This window comes from Chionomys nivalis, chromosome 10, assembly GCF_950005125.1.
Source record: "Chionomys nivalis chromosome 10, mChiNiv1.1, whole genome shotgun sequence".
Taxonomy (NCBI): domain Eukaryota; kingdom Metazoa; phylum Chordata; class Mammalia; order Rodentia; family Cricetidae; genus Chionomys; species Chionomys nivalis.
Window position 1 is genome coordinate 75,460,655 of NC_080095.1, and position 18,502 is coordinate 75,479,156.

An 18,502-nucleotide genomic window follows, 5' to 3' on the forward strand; every position below is an offset into this window, starting at 1 on the left:
AATAAAAATAATTCTGAGGAAGACCTGCAACAGCATTCAAAGTGCCTAGGCAGAAGTTCAAGGCCCTGTCTTCATTGACTAATCATTAAAACAAATAACTAAAGCATTCGTATTTTTATTTTTTGGTGAAAAGAAAACCTACGACATGAAAATATCTGGCAGTCAAAGACAACGTCAGTGAGGCTAAGCTTCCTGGCATCTGGCTGTGATGCAGAATACTGCGCTAAAACACTTCAGTAAACACCTTAAGGGAACAAGTCGGTGCCAACGCTTTTGTCCCCCATCCCCCAGTAAATCTAATAAATGCCATTTCCTTTTTCTCCACGAGAGGGCAGACTTTCAAAGCAAGGGCTGGAGTCCCAGATAAAGCAGCTTTAACCTGTTGAAAATTGATCCGGGTGTTGCAGTTCTCTCAAGAGGTTTCTCCAATGCAGTGTCTGAAAAGCACGCCTAATACGGTCTTCTGCTCAACACTTCACTATGCCGCGGTGGTCTCTAGCCTAAATATTCAAAATGTTTTACAGATAATGCTTATCCAGAATATTTTCCTGGTTAAATAGCCAATGGAGTTGATAAGCTTAATAAAAAGACTCATTTTAAGTGCTCAATTTATTGCAGTGAAAAGCATAAATTATACATGTGAAACACAGACAGGTACACACACAAACAATGCAACACATATCCACTTTGTGGCATCTGATTTAGAGAAGTAGTTGTTACTGGAGAAGTTTATTTTTTAAATGCTTTCCCTTACATAACAATGTTGTGGGGTTTGGAGAAGCAAATATTTGCTGTAATTTAAAGATCTGGTCAGTGCAGATAAGAAATGTCATTTTAAAGCCTAATGGAACAAACAAATGCCCACACCCCCCCCCACACACACACAAAAAAAATACAAAAACAAAAGGAAGCATTACTATCAACGACAAAAACAGGGAAGAAAGGAAGAAAGCAAACAAGAGAGGGAAAGAAAAAGACCACTATCAACTGCCAGTCATAGGCTAAATCCAGAAGGAACAAGGAAGCAAACAGCAGTTGTTAGAGCTGCAGGCTGCCCTCCTGAAATACAAAGCCACTGCTAAACTTCACAGACAGGGAGTGGAGTCGCTACCGAGTGTTAATATTCAGGAAATTCTTATTCATAAATGTTTTCTGTCTGTTTTCAGAGGGGAAAAAAAAAAACCCAGAGTTTCTCCAAATGACTGAAAACACCCCGAACGGGAAAACTTGTTGGAAACCCCTGCACATTCCTCCAAAAGGAAAAGCAAAAAGGAAAGAAGCCGATTCCAAGGAAAACCATGCAAGCCTGTTTCATTTATTTGTACCCTAAGCAGCGCTGTCATAGGACAGACAGGCTGCCTCAGCCAACCAGGCTAGAGCAGCTGCGTGTGCTACATCTTGGCAGTCTGAAGCGATTGGCTCCTCTCTGGGGAGTGGAGGGTGTTCAGTTATTAATGACCGCTGAGCAGGCAGCACCATGTCAGTGTGACAACTGATCTGGTGAGCGATGCACCACTAACCACCATGGAAACAAGGAGAGGAGAAGCCAGAGAGCAGAATCTCTCTTCCCTGGATTGAGAGCGTCAGCCTGCCTGCTGCCGGATAGAGTTCCAGGCAAGAGAAGGAATCCTAGCTGCAGGCGCCTGCCTTCCTTCATATTTTAGAAAAAAAAGAGATACCATCGCCTGCATGTGTGCATATCTATAGTATGTAATTGTGTACGCTTTAGTACACATACATATGCACCTATTTATACTGGGGAAAGAAGACAGCCATGTGATTATCTCAGCCAAGGGACTGTGCAAGCAGGGACACGGGAGGAGGGCTATCCCTGCAGCTGCTAATTCAAGGTAAGTTTAAAATATACCTATATATTTAAATGTTCTCTATTCTGTGTCTTTTTGATGCTTGTGATTTTAGACCTCAATTCTCCTCTGCTGTTTCCTGCCTGCCTGAATTCTAAGGGCATTTTTCTTTGCATTTCACTTTGGAGTGGATGTGCAAACCCCTCCGGCTCTGTGTGTGCCTAGCTGTGTCCGTGGGACTCTCAGCCAGGCATTTTCCTAGCTTGAATGCCCATCCGAGGACGTGAGTGGGAGAGAAAGAGCAGTGTCGGGGGAGGAGAGAGAGGAGGGAGAGAGAAGAGAAGGGGACCCAGGGGGAGAAGGGAAAGAGAGAGAAGCAGGGAGAGAGACAGAGAGGCTCTGGGAGAATTGACCAGGAAAGAGAGGGAGGGAGGGAGAGAGAAGCAGAGATGTGTAAGAGGGAGATTAGAAAGGTCGGGGTCCTTTTCTTCAGTTCTGGCCATGAAAAGCAGCCCCCTGTGTTTCTGTTTGAGGCATTTTTCACCCCCTGCCCAGTGGATGGAGATGAAGGTGAATCTGCTGTGTGTCAGGAGGGAAAGGCACCAGGCAGAGTAGCAGAAAGAGCGTATCACAAACAGTTATTGAATTTCTGCCAGACTACATCTTACCGATTGTGGTAAATGACTTCCCTTTAATAACAACCCATCCCCGCACTGGTCGGAAGAGACGGTGCAAACGTCTGGTTGCCAATGCAGCAGCAGGAGCTACCATGCTAGATGAAGGGTCCTAGGAACCAGAAGAGTTCTCATCTTCTTTGGGAATTAACAGGACCACAGAAGGATGGCTTCAAAGTCCATTTCCTATTTACAAAGATGGCTCGTTCAGACCAACTGTAATATCCCCTTTGCTCTCACTGACCTGGGTGGCTTAATCAGCTCTAATTTATTCCTTTTTTTTAACAATATGTCCTTGTTTCGGTGCCTCTAATTTTAGTGAAAGCAGGCTATGAACATGAGTGGGATTCTTCTTAGATTAGTGAAAAGGAGATAGTCGGAGAAATAAAGAGGGAAGCCAAAAATGTGAATACCTATCAGGAAAACAGTGTGCCCTGGTCCAACAAATATTACTTGTGCCCTGAGTTCCCCATCTTCAGTTGCAGAAGCAACGCCTCTGAGACAGAATTGCTGCCAGTCAACTCCCTGAGCATCCATGGAGTGATGGTTCATGGAACACTCTCGGGACTGATTTTTACTTCCAATCTTGTAAGCACAAGCTGGCTACTTAGAGTATGCTTTCAAAGAGCCAGCACCCACTGAGCGGCTGTGGAACCCTTCCCTGCCCCTGCTAAAGGGTGCTGTGGAGGCATCACAACAAACGCCGCATTTAGATTTCAGCTGCTGGAGCTCTTTCATTTCTTCTCTTAGTTCAACTCACTGTTAATGGAGTCTGCTGCTTTGAAACTGGGTGTTATTCTTTCCCCAAACTGTGATTTCAGACTTACTGGTTTCCGAGTTTATGATAGATGCCAGAACTGAAAGACAATGAGTAACCACTTAGATTCTGCCCCCTTCCTATAAATGTGTCAAAAAAAAAAAAAAAGAGTCCGTTTACAATATGTAACGTAAAAAGTCAATTAATTCCAGTGACCTTTGTAAACGACGACAATTAAGCAGCTTGCCAGGCTGCCGGTGCCTTTGATTTCCCCTCTGTGAAAGGAACAAGTTTCAGGAAAGGGTTCTTGCTCCGAGTGAAAAATGAAAGGAGCGGAGACATTAGCTGGCAGTATTGGCAGCCTGGCTTGCGCTGCCTCCGACGCCACATGCAATCCATACAAAAAACACAATGATTTATTAGTGGGAGGAAAGCTGTTGCATTCGTTTTTCTTCTGTTCATTAGAAGAGCTGCTGCTGAAACAGAGGGGACCTGTTATTCTGAGGGAGCACCTAACTTCCTGAGCCAGGGAGAGGGCTGGGAGCAGACGCACAGCGTCCCATCTCCAGCACCGTTTTAATGTGGCACTGCAGTATGGATTTCAGCTTTCACCCAGACCCTTCCCAGGGAAACTTTCATACAAACACATACATCCTTCAGTCTTACCCAGCCTAATTCTGAGTCCCAGCAAAAGCTAAGAATAGCAGATCTGCTTTTTAACCTTAGCAAAGCTCTTACACAGATTTTGTATGTCAGCAATGTACCCGCTTGGATCTGAGAAATACTGGCACTCCAGGCCCTGGTGGCGTCGGCATGTATCTATCGGTGGGTTTGGTGATGTGGTAGCCCATGCTAGGTGATGGGCACACAGGCATATCTGGAAGACTTAACCAGCTGTGCTCTCCCCAGGCATGCGGCAGTGACAGCTTTAAGACCAGGCAAGCCGAAAGGGGCCACCTTGTCAGGGTGCTGCCTGTCATGGGAAAAGTGCTAAGTTAGGATGCTGGCGAGGAGATGGGGACTTTTCTTTGGTGGCGGTGGTTGTTGCGGCTGTTGATGGTTTGATAGAGTGTACTACCTGCTTTCTAAGGCAGCAAGTTTTGAGTGAGGAAAAGGTGATCACTGTACCAGTCACTAATGTACTCACTGATTCTTTGTTCTTTTCTTTATTTCTAACACTTCCTGCTCTGCCCCCAAAGTGGTCTGAAGTTGCAATTTTCACTTACTCTTTTGTTTCCTTCGCTCTGGTGTAAAATTACTGTTTAGCATAACATTGGTGCTCAGTGTGAGCTGACACAGTTATCAGAAAGGTTTGTAACTTAAGGAAATTTTTAAGTTCAATTGGATCTGAAGATCATTAAAGGGAAACATTGCCAAAACTGTGCTCCTACTTCAGGGGTGCCTCCAAAGAGTAACTTATGTAAAAGTGTACACATGGTTCCAACCAATCTTAAGAAACAGTGTCTGCAGACCCCTGGAATAGTCTACACGGCTTGAGTTTTGACTGTTGAGGTATTTATGAACTGTTTCTTTGATATGTAAAAGGAAATACAGCAATAACCACTAAACGCGGCAGCGTAACTTGTTCATACTGTCAACACAAAGCCGTCATACTGACCCTACAGGAACACCTAGGACAACTTCACTGGGTAGCATCTGTGCATGGCAGAGCACAGCTGCATTCCGCCCAGTCACAGAATGACATCAAGAAGGGGGCTGTGGCATCTCACCCTTTGGTCACAATGTAAAATGAAATCGAATGAAACCCAGTGTGCAAAAGTCTATGCTACCAATGGATGGGAAAACGTAGTGTGGAGCACAAAAAAGCTTCCTTTTACCTGCTGGGAGAAACAGATCTCCAAAGATGCTTTTGGGAGGGCAATCGGTACCAGATTGGTGAGGACAATTCAACGTTCATCTCAAACCTTTGTCAAGCACCTATTTACCTGGTCGTTACTGTTTTTGCATGATTGTGAAGTTTGGACACACCTGTTTTCTGTCATGTTCATCCATCTTTAGACCATAAGGAAGGCCTAATTTTTCTAAAACACCATTAAGTATTTTACAAAATTATACAGGTTCAGCATGGGAGCTGAAACGTGGTGTTTTCATAGACTAACAGCATATTTGAATGGAGAGCAGCTCATCTAATATGTTCATCTGAGAGGTGAAGAGACCCAGAGAGCTTAACATTTTTATAATTACAATGAAATAAAACGTCACTGGATTTTGAATTTGCTCAGCTATTTACTGGAGAGCTCTAGAGCAGAAACCCTTCCAATGCTCATTCCATTATTCAAAGTTGGCCTTCTCTGACCCACAGAAAGATGCAGATTATAAACAATTTAAAAAAATGTTTATTCACATAAAGTATTGTAGAAACATAAGTTACCATCCAATAACAGTGATTATTTCAAGTGCATAACACGCAAACATTGCATCCCCCTCCCAGTTCCCATGTATATAGTTTATTATACTCTAAGTTGAGCCATACAGTTTAGTGGGTCCCACTGCTGTTTAAAATCTTAGTAAGAACACTGCCACCCTTTGCCTAGAGATGTGGTTGTTAACTATAAACTGTACATTCTCCAAGAACCCACATTACTTTTGTTTCAAATATTTCAAGGTATTACTATTTCTCTCTTTATTCCTTTCTCAAACCCATGCCGTGCGTGTCCATAACAAAAGAAAACAGTGTAACCCCCTCTCCAATCCCACACTGGTTTCCTCAGTTTCAGACTGACAGCCTTCATGAGCAACGCCATGTCTTTACTTTTATAGCTCAATTTCCTTTCTTTTTGAAAATTTCTCTCTGTTGCTAAATGTTCTCCAGCTTTTGATTAACATAATAGTAATTAACAGACGCAAAAACTTTGGGGAAATAAAGAAGGAGATTAAAGATGGATAAGAACACGGTGGTGTGTTTGCTTGTTTAAGGCTCTATGGTTCACAGAGCCCTTTTTACATCTGTCCCCCTGACCAACCTGGAGGCCAGGCCAGGCGCAATGATCCTTCTTCTCAGACAGGGCAGTGAGGTCCTGTCACATGAGAGACATGCTGGCAGGGAGGAGCCAAGGCCTTGGCTGAGTGGCAGGTAGTGGGGTAGCACTCATTGCTACATCTGAAACAACAGAAGCCACGCTCTTCCTCACTAACTCGCCCCCTGGATGGCCCTTTCCTCGTCCTTTGCTTTCTACGTGGTATCAAAATAGATGTCCAGGGATTTCCGCAAGCAAAAGACTACATTTCTTAAATTACAGTTTAAAAATGGCGTGCACCACTTAGCACAGCTAACGGATGCAAGGATGCAGGACTATCCAGTGGAGCGACACAGCCTATTGAGGGCCACATCCGCCAAGAAAACCAACACTCGCCTCATGTGAGGTGGATCTGAGGGGGTAGTAGGGAGAATCTGATCAAAATATATTCTATGCCTTACAAAGCTAAAAAAAAAAGTCACCCTAAAGATAGATCTAAGGTGTTCTGTCTACTCTTCCACATGGCTAACTGTCAGCATCAGTACTTCAATAGCCAGATGAGGGGCATAGGTCTCCAAAACTGAAGGTGATGAGATAATAAGTTCCTCGGGAACTTTTCTAGGTTACCAAAAACCATGATGCAAGTTCTCGGGTGACTAGACAATCCACCCATGAGGACAACAGTGAATGTAAACGGGGAAGCCCCTTCTTCAGTATCTCCTTCCTGGTTAGTCAACCAATCAGAAGTTACTAACTTAAAGATGTGAACTGCCAAATTTGCAGAATAATAAGGTAAAAATGCCAACATTTATATGTCTGAGAAAGTCCAGCTCACCAGAGCTTGCTAGCAGTGTTGATGGGCTCTCTTCATTCTATTTTTATCAAAAGTCAATCTCAGAAACACTGAGCACTAAATACGCTCTGCAGAGTGTTCAACACCTGCAGGACACGGGGGAGCGCGCTGACCTTTGCTAATATTTCAGCAGTCACTGGGAATCACTTCAATATGTAGCTAGGATGACGGCATTAACCAAGGGCAAGGGGGTGATGGCCCCCAGGGCAGGTGCTTGAGGCACAGAGAGGAAAACTACAGAGGAAGGAAGGGGTCCAGCAATCAAGGCTCCATCACCGAAGAGCAAGGGCAGTGGGAGGGGAAGACAAAGCCTTGTGAGCGCCACAAATGGAACAGACAAGTATTCAAAGTGCACACAGACCTGGGAAACTCTAGCTGTAGTGATTTCTTCATGAAAAGTATATAAAATGTCTTCATGAGATATAAGCTTAGACTTTCTTCATTCAATGAGTCAATTTGCTGTGACTAGCTGAACGCAAGTCAGCTTTCCAAATACAGCATCTGTATTTGTTCCTCTGACTGATCTTTGCCATCCACACAGTTTTTATATACACCAAGTTGCCACAGCGGATGTTCAGACACCTCCTTAAAATCGGTGAGCCTGTTGTCAAGTAACACTTCTTTAATGAGTAACTTTGTTTTAAGGAGGAAGCAAATTCTACTCTCCTTTCAAAGTCCCATTTTTCATTTACACTTCACTGTTGTTGAACACAATGGTCAAATAAATGAAGAACTAAAATAAACATTGTGGCCTAAATTAGATTAAACAGGAAAGCTATAGGTTCAAACCATATTTTGTCTCTTAGACGATGATCCACTGACTCAAGCAATGGTAGTGATACCGCCCTTTGTATGACAAACTCTGCAGCTAAGTCTTGATTTAATGCTAACAACAGCCACATGAAGTAGTATTATTAACTCCATTTACAAATGAGTAAAACTAGCCTGGAAAAGAAAAGTAAAACAACAACCAATTAAAGATAGAATAGGGAAAAAAAAAAAGCCAAAGAAGCCAGCTTGGCTCTACACAAAACACTCACCTGTGCCATACAGGTCAACCCTGCCTCCCAGTGATTCAACTTGTCTAAGCTGCCCTCCTAGACTTGGGCTGCTCCGAATGACACCCCCACTTAACGTCTGTACAAATCACGTCAAGCGATGAAGCCCTTTGCTGCACTCATTCATATCTTCTCTTTCTCTTTTCTCAGAGAAGATTGTTGTTTTCCTTATTTACAGTTAACTGTTGGTATTCATTAGATCGATGGACTGAGTTTTATAATTCAGCTCACAAAGGACAGGTGAACCTTAGTTTCTAAGGTATCTTCTTTCACATTCTGAAGAATTCAACATGCTTCATCACCTCAGATCACACAGCATAACAATGGCACAAAGAAAAGATGCAAATCCTAGCTCATGTGTCTCAAATTTCAATACAGATTGATGACAATCCCCAGGATCTGATCTCAGTCTGTTGTCCTTGTGCACTGCCTTTTAAACAGAGGAAGGTGAAGAGTCGGAATCCCACCTCACTGCAAGCACGAGTACCAGTTTCCGATGACACTCATTGATCCTGCCCAGCATCAGTAACCTTCTAGCTCTGTGGAGTCAACTCTCCAAAGCTGCCATTTGCTTTTCAGAGTGACCACCAAGCCAAACCGAACACTTTATCAGAAGTCATCTCCACTGGCTCTTGGGAAAAGTTGTGGGTTTTTCACTGTGACTCCCACACTAAAGAAGCCTAGCAGGGGAGTCCTTTATCTTCTCTGTCCCACACAGAAAAAGCTAAATGAGAAACTAATGTAAAAATGTTTCTGAGGAGAGTTTTTCCAGTGAGCAAAGGCAGCTGCCACCAAGCCTGACAACTTGAGTTTGGTCCCTAGAACCCAGTTGGTGGAAGGAAGGTAAAAGATTTTATAGTTTTGTCTTTGTGAACTGAGGCTTCCTCCAGCTAACCAGGAAGAGAGTGCATATCCACACATGATGTCTTATAAAATTGCAAATGTATTTTAAATAGTAACTAGTGAGATGAATGAAAAATTATGAAAATTATGAAAAAAAATGAATTCAACTATCAAAAATGTTCAATTATGAAGCAATAAAACTAGTCTAATGTACCATTATCACCTAACTAAAATACACAAAGGATATGTATATATCAAACCGTTAGCCTGATTTATTCTTTTCTTTGCGTCTCTATCTGTGTGAGTGGGGGCAGCCTAAGTGCACTGGAAGGCAAAGGAAAACCTGCTGGTTCAGTTCTCTCCCCTGTCACATGGGTTCCGGTTTGGGCAGCAAACCTCTTGACTCCCCACCCCTAACCATCTTGCTAGCTCAACAAGAGTAATGTTAATTAAAAACTTTTAATAGCATATTCCTGCTACTTCTTTATGACAATCAGAGGAAGGGGGAGGAGAAGGACGAGAGATGTTAGCCAGCACTAATTCAACACATAGAGCATTGGGAATCCTAGTTAAGCTCGGTATAGACCTCATCTCTCCATGAGGGAGCTGAGGCTCCATATGGAGAAACAATTTTCCTAATTCATGCAGTGGCAAGTGCCTGATTCCAACCTTTTCTTATCTGACTGCAAACACAGACTATCAAGAAGAATCTCTGTCCCCTGCCAACAACATAGTTTTAGAAAAAGACTCATATTAATCCTTTGGGAAGCACTTCTCCCAGTGTTCCAACAGGAGGCCCACAGCCTTCAGTTCCTCAGCAAGGATCTGATGCAACACTTAGTCAATCTTTATCACTTTCCACATGGCATAACTTGATCAGCACAATCTTATTTCATGAGTAACGAATGTATTACAATTCAACTAATTAAGAATTTCCATTTAAGCATATTTATTAGTATGTATAATCAGACAATGTACTATATACTAAAATAACCATAGTTGCATTGCAGAGGGACTTAGTGGACTTCTAAGATTTCCATCACATTTCAGAGGACAGAAGCTGAGTTTAAAATAACGAAAGTTTTCTTGACCATAAATATCTTACAGATTGCATAAGAGAACAATGTTCTGAACTTATCATTTTGCTCCTAAAATATGAGTCAGTTTGGAAAATACTGCCAATTTTCTATTATTTTTCTATACTTTGAATATCTGGAAAAGACAAGGCACATTTCCAAGTTTAACTATGTGCTATGAACAATCTTCTCCATCACGAAGGGTGAGCCCTCTTCTGGGTCAGCACGAATTCCCTCTATCTCTTCCCACATGCATTGGAAGTACTAACGTGTGCCACTGTAAGCTTAAGTGAAGTATGGGGCTCTCCAGCGACGCCATCATGTCTGGTTACATAGCGGCACGCTACCCTGTGTGTGCCTTGGGAGTGGCTTCTATACAACTTTCAAGGCAGAGATGTTCTAAGACAATATACTACCTGGTCATTCATCCAAAAGTGGCATTTCATTTCATCTGGCAAGCAGGAATACATTCATAGCTGGTGAAGATTGATAATGAGAAGCATATGTACCACAGCAAATAGACTCAAATATTTTTATCTATACTGATCTGTACCAAACTCTCTTAATAGTTTTATATAAATGCAGAATTTCAGAAACTCTGAGAGTAACACCTCAGATGCTTTGGGGGAATTGCTGAAAAAAAAAGTCCTAAATAGCAAGCAAATAGCAGAGGATAGAGGCCTTTGCTGGTATATTGTCTGTCAAGTAAAGATGTATTCTGTGAAAATTGCTTGACTTTATCCAAAATATGCATATAGTAGTTCTCTCCAAAACACAGACTGAGAAGAGGGTGTGACTAAATAATTACAGAATTTTTTTTTTAAAAAATAAGATACCTGACTGAGCCATTCCAGTAGTTGAATGGAGTCCACTGGTCAGAAGACAAGATTGTGGTAACCTCAGTCCAGCTCTACTCTCTCCAGTCTAGAGAACATGCCGCTCTTCTCTCCTGGCTCTCAGATGAGGTCTGCCAGGAACAGAATGGCATGTCCTTAAAAGAAACATCAACAATGGGAAAAGTCATTTTGGCCTGTGTGCCTATGCATCCCCCATTTCATCCATCCTACCACATTCCAGCTGGGCTCTTACTGAGGAAGGGTCACCAAACTGATGAGGGAATTCTACACTGTCTGGGAACTTGATTTCAAATGTCATTGAATACAGAGTCAAAATTAGTATAACAGATTCCACAAACTAGGGGGACTAGATAGGTAGTATGCTACTTCCTCAAAGCACCCCAACTATTTAAAGAAACAACTGCAACTCAAAACAAGGCGATTCAACCCTTGCCTAGCATGTACTTCACCAGATGTGTGGATGTAATTTCAAAGTATAGACTCTATTCTTTCTTCACTCAACCCTCCAGGAAAACTCAGCAGGACATTCTCCGTGAATGACCCCATACCTCCACTCTCACCAGCAGGATGGCAGAAACTCAGTCGTCGGCACACAGTCACTTTCAATGGCGTCTCTTTAGAGTGGCATTTTATCGACAGTAACACACGACTCTTCACCAAGCATGTTAATGTACTGGGTTTGGGGTTCTGAATTTGTGCCAACACAATTTTAGGGGTAGAGTTGTGGTAGCGAAAGTGGCATGGGAAAGACTACACAAGTGGCATTGGTCTTTGACTTCCAGAAGTCTCCTTTTCTAAACCAGGATAAGAAAATGAATGAGTGAGAAATTACTAAAGGAAAGTTCACAAGTAAAGACTGCAACCAAAGAAACAACAGATTTCATATTTATATGAAGAAAACCTAGAATAAAACCATCTTTTTTGTGACACGGGGATTTCCTATTCCTTGTGGACATTCCATGTCAAATACACAGCCTTAGACATCACGGCTACACCCCACCCCCAAAAGAGAAAGGCTTGAAAGCTCACACCTTATAATGATAGTGTTTGGGAAGATAAGTACCACTGCAATCTTCCAACTTTTGAAGAAGCGGTCCAGTAAGTTTCCATTCAGAAGAAAGCACAGCTGCAAATATGGAGCACTTTGGACCCTGGGTGGCTAAAATATTTTCTATATTTATATTATTTATATTTATATTAGCTGATGCTAATGTGGTCTGTAAGACCACACAGGGTCCACGTGTAACTGGAACTTGCCAGGGATTGGTTTCCTTTCTCTCCCATATGTCCCCTCATCGGCAATTCTTGCAAATCGATATTAACGACTTCCATAAGAATTGGTTATCTCCAGCTCCAGAAACAATATCTGCCCACATCTAACATCTCAAAAAGCCTTGGAACAAATTCTTGGATGTTTACAGTTAACAACTGAATTATATAGCCCTACTCCTGTATGCATATGCATGCATGCACACATGCATATACTTTCAAATGTATCTAAACACTGGGGACTTTTAAAACATCTGCTGGCCATTAAGGGTGATAAAATCTTGCCATGCTGAGCTGTGACTGGTTTCATGTGTCATCAGACTGCACCAGACTGTAAGAGTTATTTACAAAGGAACAGTGAGGAAAAAAGTAGATTATAGTAAGTAAATTATGCAATTTTTTCTGGATATCAGAAGCAAATAGCACCCAAGTAGCTGTCTTTGCTCTGTCAATTTAGCTACTGCATCTCTACCACTACACGAAGGTACAGCAGATTCCAGTGAGGCAGCAACAGGATGGAAGCAGTGTTAATTTCATGATTGGCATTCGTGAGGACTTAGTGCTGCGAGAGGAATCTGGACTGAAAACATTAGACATTTAATGTTTGCAGTATTCCTGGGAGATGAGTATCACTGTCACACGTCCTTATCGGTTGAGGAGACGGTGACATGTACTTGCAGGAAAACCAGAAACTGTGCTGGGCTCCTAACTGCCTAGGCTGCAAGAGAGCAAACGAAAAAAAGAAAATATTTGCATTTACTATTTAAGAAATTCCAGGGGTGAGTATAGAGCAAAGTGGGGCACAGAAAAGCAAAACCTATGGAAACATATTTGGGACAAAAGCTACATTTCATTCTCAAACCCCCAGGGTAACACTCTTTCTATGGCTGGGGTCAGATTTATTTCTGTGCAATCTTTCTCAAAGCCCAGTGTGCTGGAGAAACCCTCTGTTGAGGGATCACCTCCTTCCCACGTGCATGGATATATACGTGCTTAAGATTCACCTTTTCACCTTTTTTTTTTTTTTTTAGATTTGGCAATTATGAAACCTAAAGCAGAGAAGAGACAAAAGTTATACAACTTCATTTCTCCAGTTCTTTATGTCCTGATCCCATTACCATAGCTAAGTAATCCATAGTCAATATTAGCGTAGAGACCGACCATTTAGATTTGGATTTTTTTTTTTTTTTTTGGTAAGCAATGTCTTACTTCTGTTGCTTGATGCTTGATTCCAATTTATACATTTTCTATTTAGTATGCTTATGCTATCATCCTATGAATCATAAGAAAGGATAGGAAAGTTTAATTGAAATTACCAAGTACAGTTGTCAACGTTCATGAGAAATCACGAGAAATAACACAAAAGTCTCACCATTACTCCTTTAGTCCATTCTGTTGTTGGTTTTAGGAGAAAGCTCTAAACACAAGCTTGAAAAGAAGGGAAGTGCAAGGTTGTAGGAAGGGACAGCAAATGGGGGTACTTGCTAAGGGACCATGAAAGATGAGACATGTGTGGCTTCCTGGTAAGCTGTTCCATTTATTTATCCCAACTTTAATACTTATAGAAACAACCAGGTTCTTATTCCATTAGAGCATGAACAAAATTGATTCAAGCTGTGAAAGCTGTAACTTCTTAAACATTTTGGTGACTAGGACAACAAAAAGGAGAGAGAAAGAGGGGGGCAGCCTTATACACCTGAAAGAAAGGTAGGAGGGACAGAAGGAGAAGTTGAATACAGACATGAGTCCAATTTGGAGGCCAACTTGCTGGAATGCATAGCACAAAGAGAAACTATGACATTTTAGGAACTTCAGCCCAGGGTTAAGCCCATTTATGTAGCATAGGGCTCACTGAGAGAAAAATATGTTTCTATTCGTGTAGATTATAAAAGAAATATTCACTTAAGATCTTTTTAAATGTCCTTGAAAATTAACTTGGATCTTCTTCATAAACGAAAGAATTGATATATCAATGCACTGAAGAATTGCCAAACAGATGTCAAATAACCTTCATTTTGCAATAACAACCTTCCTACAAACCTGACATCTAGTTATTCCAGTTAACACTGCATATACGGCTCAGAAATTATACAGCTGAAGAGTGAAATATTAATACATGACAGCACATTGAAAGGAGATGAGAATGGGGAATCACAAATGTACATAAATTGGCCAAACAAGGCTACATATGTTAGTAGCTTCTGTGAGAACAAAATTCATTGACTGACAATTTGCATCGTTTGCTTACTTATTTTGCAAACCATAGAAATGGGTTGCTGTGGCAACTGCCACGTGCAGTTTAGCTTGCTGTAGGGAAACGTCTCTTGGAGTACCTTTTAAGAAACAAATACACCATGCTTTTTACTGTTCCTTCCACCCTAGGGAGACAAATCTCCCAGCACAGACGCCTATTTTTTTTCATAGCTTTAAGAATGGGCCTGCTTTTCATCTTTGCCATTTATATTACCTGTAATACATATTTATGGAGGAAAAGGATAAAGAAATCTATAAATATACTACTTGCCTGTGTGTCTGGGTCACAGTAGAGATACTGCCTATAGCATCCCTACTTTGACCAACACAGCTGTGTTAGCCACATTAACGTCACTACTGCACATACTGAATCCCTATACAACACTCCCAACAAGAGTCTATGGGCCAATTCTTAACGCAGCAGCGAAGGCAAGTTTATTTTCCTGGGTCAGAACAGACACCATTCACATTCTGGGAAGCACCGCTAATCTCATAACACACTTCCTATTTTCACAAGCACACTAAACAGGACTTTAGGACATTCACACTAGTGTTAGCTCTCACCACAGCAAGCAGCTCACTATCTTTATGCTAAGAGAAACAGAATATTCATTCCTGCCCACTTCTCACACAGATCCCCCAAAACTAGGCGGCAAAGTATCTAAAATCAGTTCAGGAACCAGTTTGCCCCCTTGCTTCTGTTTGCTTTATTCTATATTTTCCTGTCTGTCTACCTGTCTGTTACAAGGAAAATCCTCCTGACTTGGGCTCCAAATGCTAGGTTGCAGGCCTCCACCACATGTGGCTCTGTTCTTCCAACTCAGAGACAAGATGACAACTTTTCTGACCTCTTCAGATGCTGGTGTGATGAGCACAGATGTGTCTTCTCCCTCCACCACCGCAGCTCCATGGGAGTTTGTCAGTGACTCCCTAGTGGTGCCAGCAGAGATCATATTTTCAGTCACAGACACAGTAGGGCAAAGATAAGGAAAAAACATCTGCTTGAAGGGACTAGAGCATTATAAGTAACTCTGTAACAACAGGAATTAAAATGGGTGTGAAAAAAGAATTGGCATGCTGGCTGCTGTTGTAAATTGCCCTCACAAACCTTCAGACATGGGTAGGATTGTGTGGCAACTGTTCTGGCCTGGGCCATTCATTATATAGGACAAAAGAAATGGACTCAACACATAAACGGATTTCCCCCACTTTTCCTTAGGCAACAATAAAGAACAATCAATTTAAAAATAATTGGAGAAATTTGTGTTTTGCTCAGACGAGTAAAAGAAAACATTCATTCAACAGTACCACACAGAATCGTCTGCTTAATAGCATTCCTAATATGTTATGCATTTATTCAATCTACTTCCTTCTATATTAAAATGCAAAAACAATTACTATGGATGTAAATCCTAGAAAACAATCAAAGTTTCTATTAAATCAGAGAAGACATTACGCTGCAGTGTGATTTGAGGATGCTCATGAATAGACAATACTTGAAATTTCTCTCTAGGATGTGAAAAGAAGGGACCAGAAACATACATTCCTTTCTGTCCCTTCTCTTCCCTTCTCTCTTTTTTCCCTTGCCGCCCTTTCCTTAATAAGCCAGAGTTTGAAGGGAGCATTTTTCTTTGATGTGTAATAATTCAAATTATGGAACTATATAAACCTTCTTAATGCTACACATAAACCTTGTAACAGGTACAAACTCCTTTTCAATACTTCATTATAAACAATTTACATTCAACTGATCAATCAGAGAAATATTAGTCCTTCAACATTTTTGCTCCTTTATCTCTTAAAAAGAAACTAGGTAAGTGTTTTATATGTGTATATAAATCTACATTAAAGCCATTTCTCTTCATTAAAAACTCAAAATACATGTTCAAGAAAAGGCAATTGAACATAAAGCTATGAAGAAAAGGATCTGTGTGTGGAGAACAGGCATTTTCCATTTTACCGCCTGAATGGAATTTTTAAAATCCACATGCTTTAATTGGGGGCGCTGCTACAGTAATAATCTCAAATATGAGATTCAATAAATGTGTTTTCATGCTTTGATTAAATGTCAAGGCCACAGATTTGTTATTTCAGATCTGGTGAGCAATAATTTCATTGGCTAATAATGAACTCCTAAAGATTTATTTGAAGCACTCAGCTGCCCGTTACAAAGCTCCGATTCATTTACAATAATTTCAGCTCTGCTGATAGAATTGCAGCATCTAGCGTACAGAGCTCACACTCAGAAGCACGCTTTACTTACTTCCTATGTGCAGTGTCTGCTGAAACTTAACACCAGTGTTTGCCCAGTCCTACTCACAGGAGATAGCATTTGAATTTGCATCAAATGTTTTTCCTTCACAGAGTGTACACACACACACACTTCCCTAGCAGAGTGGTTTTCTTTTCTGATTCCACTGTCGTGTCACTTCCTGGCAATTATTCCAACGCTAAGCCACGCTTCACTAAAGATGCTACTTCATGGGTTGTCAGTGTGACCATTATTATCCATTTGATCACTATCAGCTGGAAAGAGCCAGGTCTGGCCTCCAGCCACACCAGGCCAGTCTTCTATAGTGCCTTTCTCGGCACTTACCCTCCATTATCTCGATATTTGTTATTACTTTTTGTTGTTGCTACAACACTTTCCATGATTCTTTTCAAATATTTTAGCACTTCCAGACATTAAGAGCATATTATGCCCCCATTTACATGGTTCCCTGTGCTGTAGCAAGGCAAAAAATTATGAAACCCTATGTCTTATGTCTCCATTATTATGCGATTACCATACATATAGCTTACCAAAACCAGCTGAAAACCACCCCCTCATTGATAAAGATATAAAAATAAATATTGTTTCCCTGGGTTTACAGACAGCATATTTACTAAAGGTCTTACACAGGACAGATAGAGTTGGAGTTTTTTTTAAGATTATTTTTAACAGTTTGAATTTAATTACCTATCCTTGTATGACAGTGTTTTCAAGTGGGCTTTGTTCTAGTTTTGTTGTGTCCTGAAATAAAATGCATGCATACTGATGTCTCATTTGCTAAGTTTGTATCCTCATTCAGTAACCCACTCATCCACACTGTAAGAGTGAGATGAGCAAGGTAAAGTGACTGCCTGGCATAGCAGCTTTTAAAAGAAATGGGTATCATCATAATTTATACTATTAAAAGGACATCCATTCATTCATTTGTCTATTCATTTACTCATTCCACAGGTATTTATTGAGCCACAATGCCAGTCACTATTTTGAGCATTAGACACACACACTGGACAAAGGCCAGCAAGAAGCAAGATGGCTCAGTTGGTAAAGGCAATCATTGCCAAGACTGGGTTCAATCCCTGGGACCCACATAGTGGAAAAGATGAACTAATTCCCAGCTTCCCCTTCACTTCCACATGTGCAAAGAAACAAAACAAACATAAAACAAAAGCAAGAACATAGTTTCTGAAAGTTTTGGCTTCTTATGGCTTCTATGGAAGCCATGGCACGTCATAAATGAAGAGCTCAATGAAGGAACCTACAAATAAAGAAGAATTAAAACCACAATTTTATAATAATTTGATGTGTTCACCGCTATGTGATAAACCTTTATTTTTTCTCTCATATTTATTATTACTCATAGAAAGGAGTAATGTTTAAGGTCATTGTGTAAGAAGGAAAGCATGTCTGTGCTCATGAACTGAGAAAGACACTGGGCTGGCATGAAGGTATAGTAGGCAGGTAAGGCAGCAGACTCCACTCACTAGGCTGGCCAACTAAAGGACCCATGTGTGGCTAACAGGGCTTTATGAAACACGAGCTAAGCTATAGACGGCTCATAATGGAGGCAGGATCTGGAACCAAGTTAAGACGGCATTATTATTCTTGGACCAACTCATTAAATCTTTCTAAACCTCCCTCTGTCACATGAGAAATGGACATAGAGCTGTCAGGATTATGGCAGAACTCATATAAAGTCATGGGCGGAAGCTGAACTGAAGTGGATGGAGTAGCTCATTAGTTTGACCATTGCTGCTATTTTTGTTGTTCGTTGTTGTTAATAGAAAGGATAAAGGTCTTTAAAAGAATC

General features: G+C 41.2%; 2 protein-coding genes across 4 annotated transcripts in view; one reads left to right on the forward strand and one right to left on the reverse strand.

The window, feature by feature from the left end:
- Immp2l (inner mitochondrial membrane peptidase subunit 2) overlaps window positions 1–18,502 on the reverse strand; it is an 859,529-nt gene that overhangs the window by 450,976 nt on the left and 390,051 nt on the right. The gene's annotated exons all lie outside the window — the stretch shown is intronic.
- The window catches only part of Lrrn3 (leucine rich repeat neuronal 3), a 28,855-nt gene continuing 11,796 nt past the window's right edge, over window positions 1,444–18,502 (forward strand). Inside the window, exon 1 of the mRNA XM_057783279.1 lies at window positions 1,444–1,850. The gene's annotated coding sequence lies outside the window, so the exon portion shown is untranslated. The remainder of the gene's footprint in view (window positions 1,851–18,502) is intronic.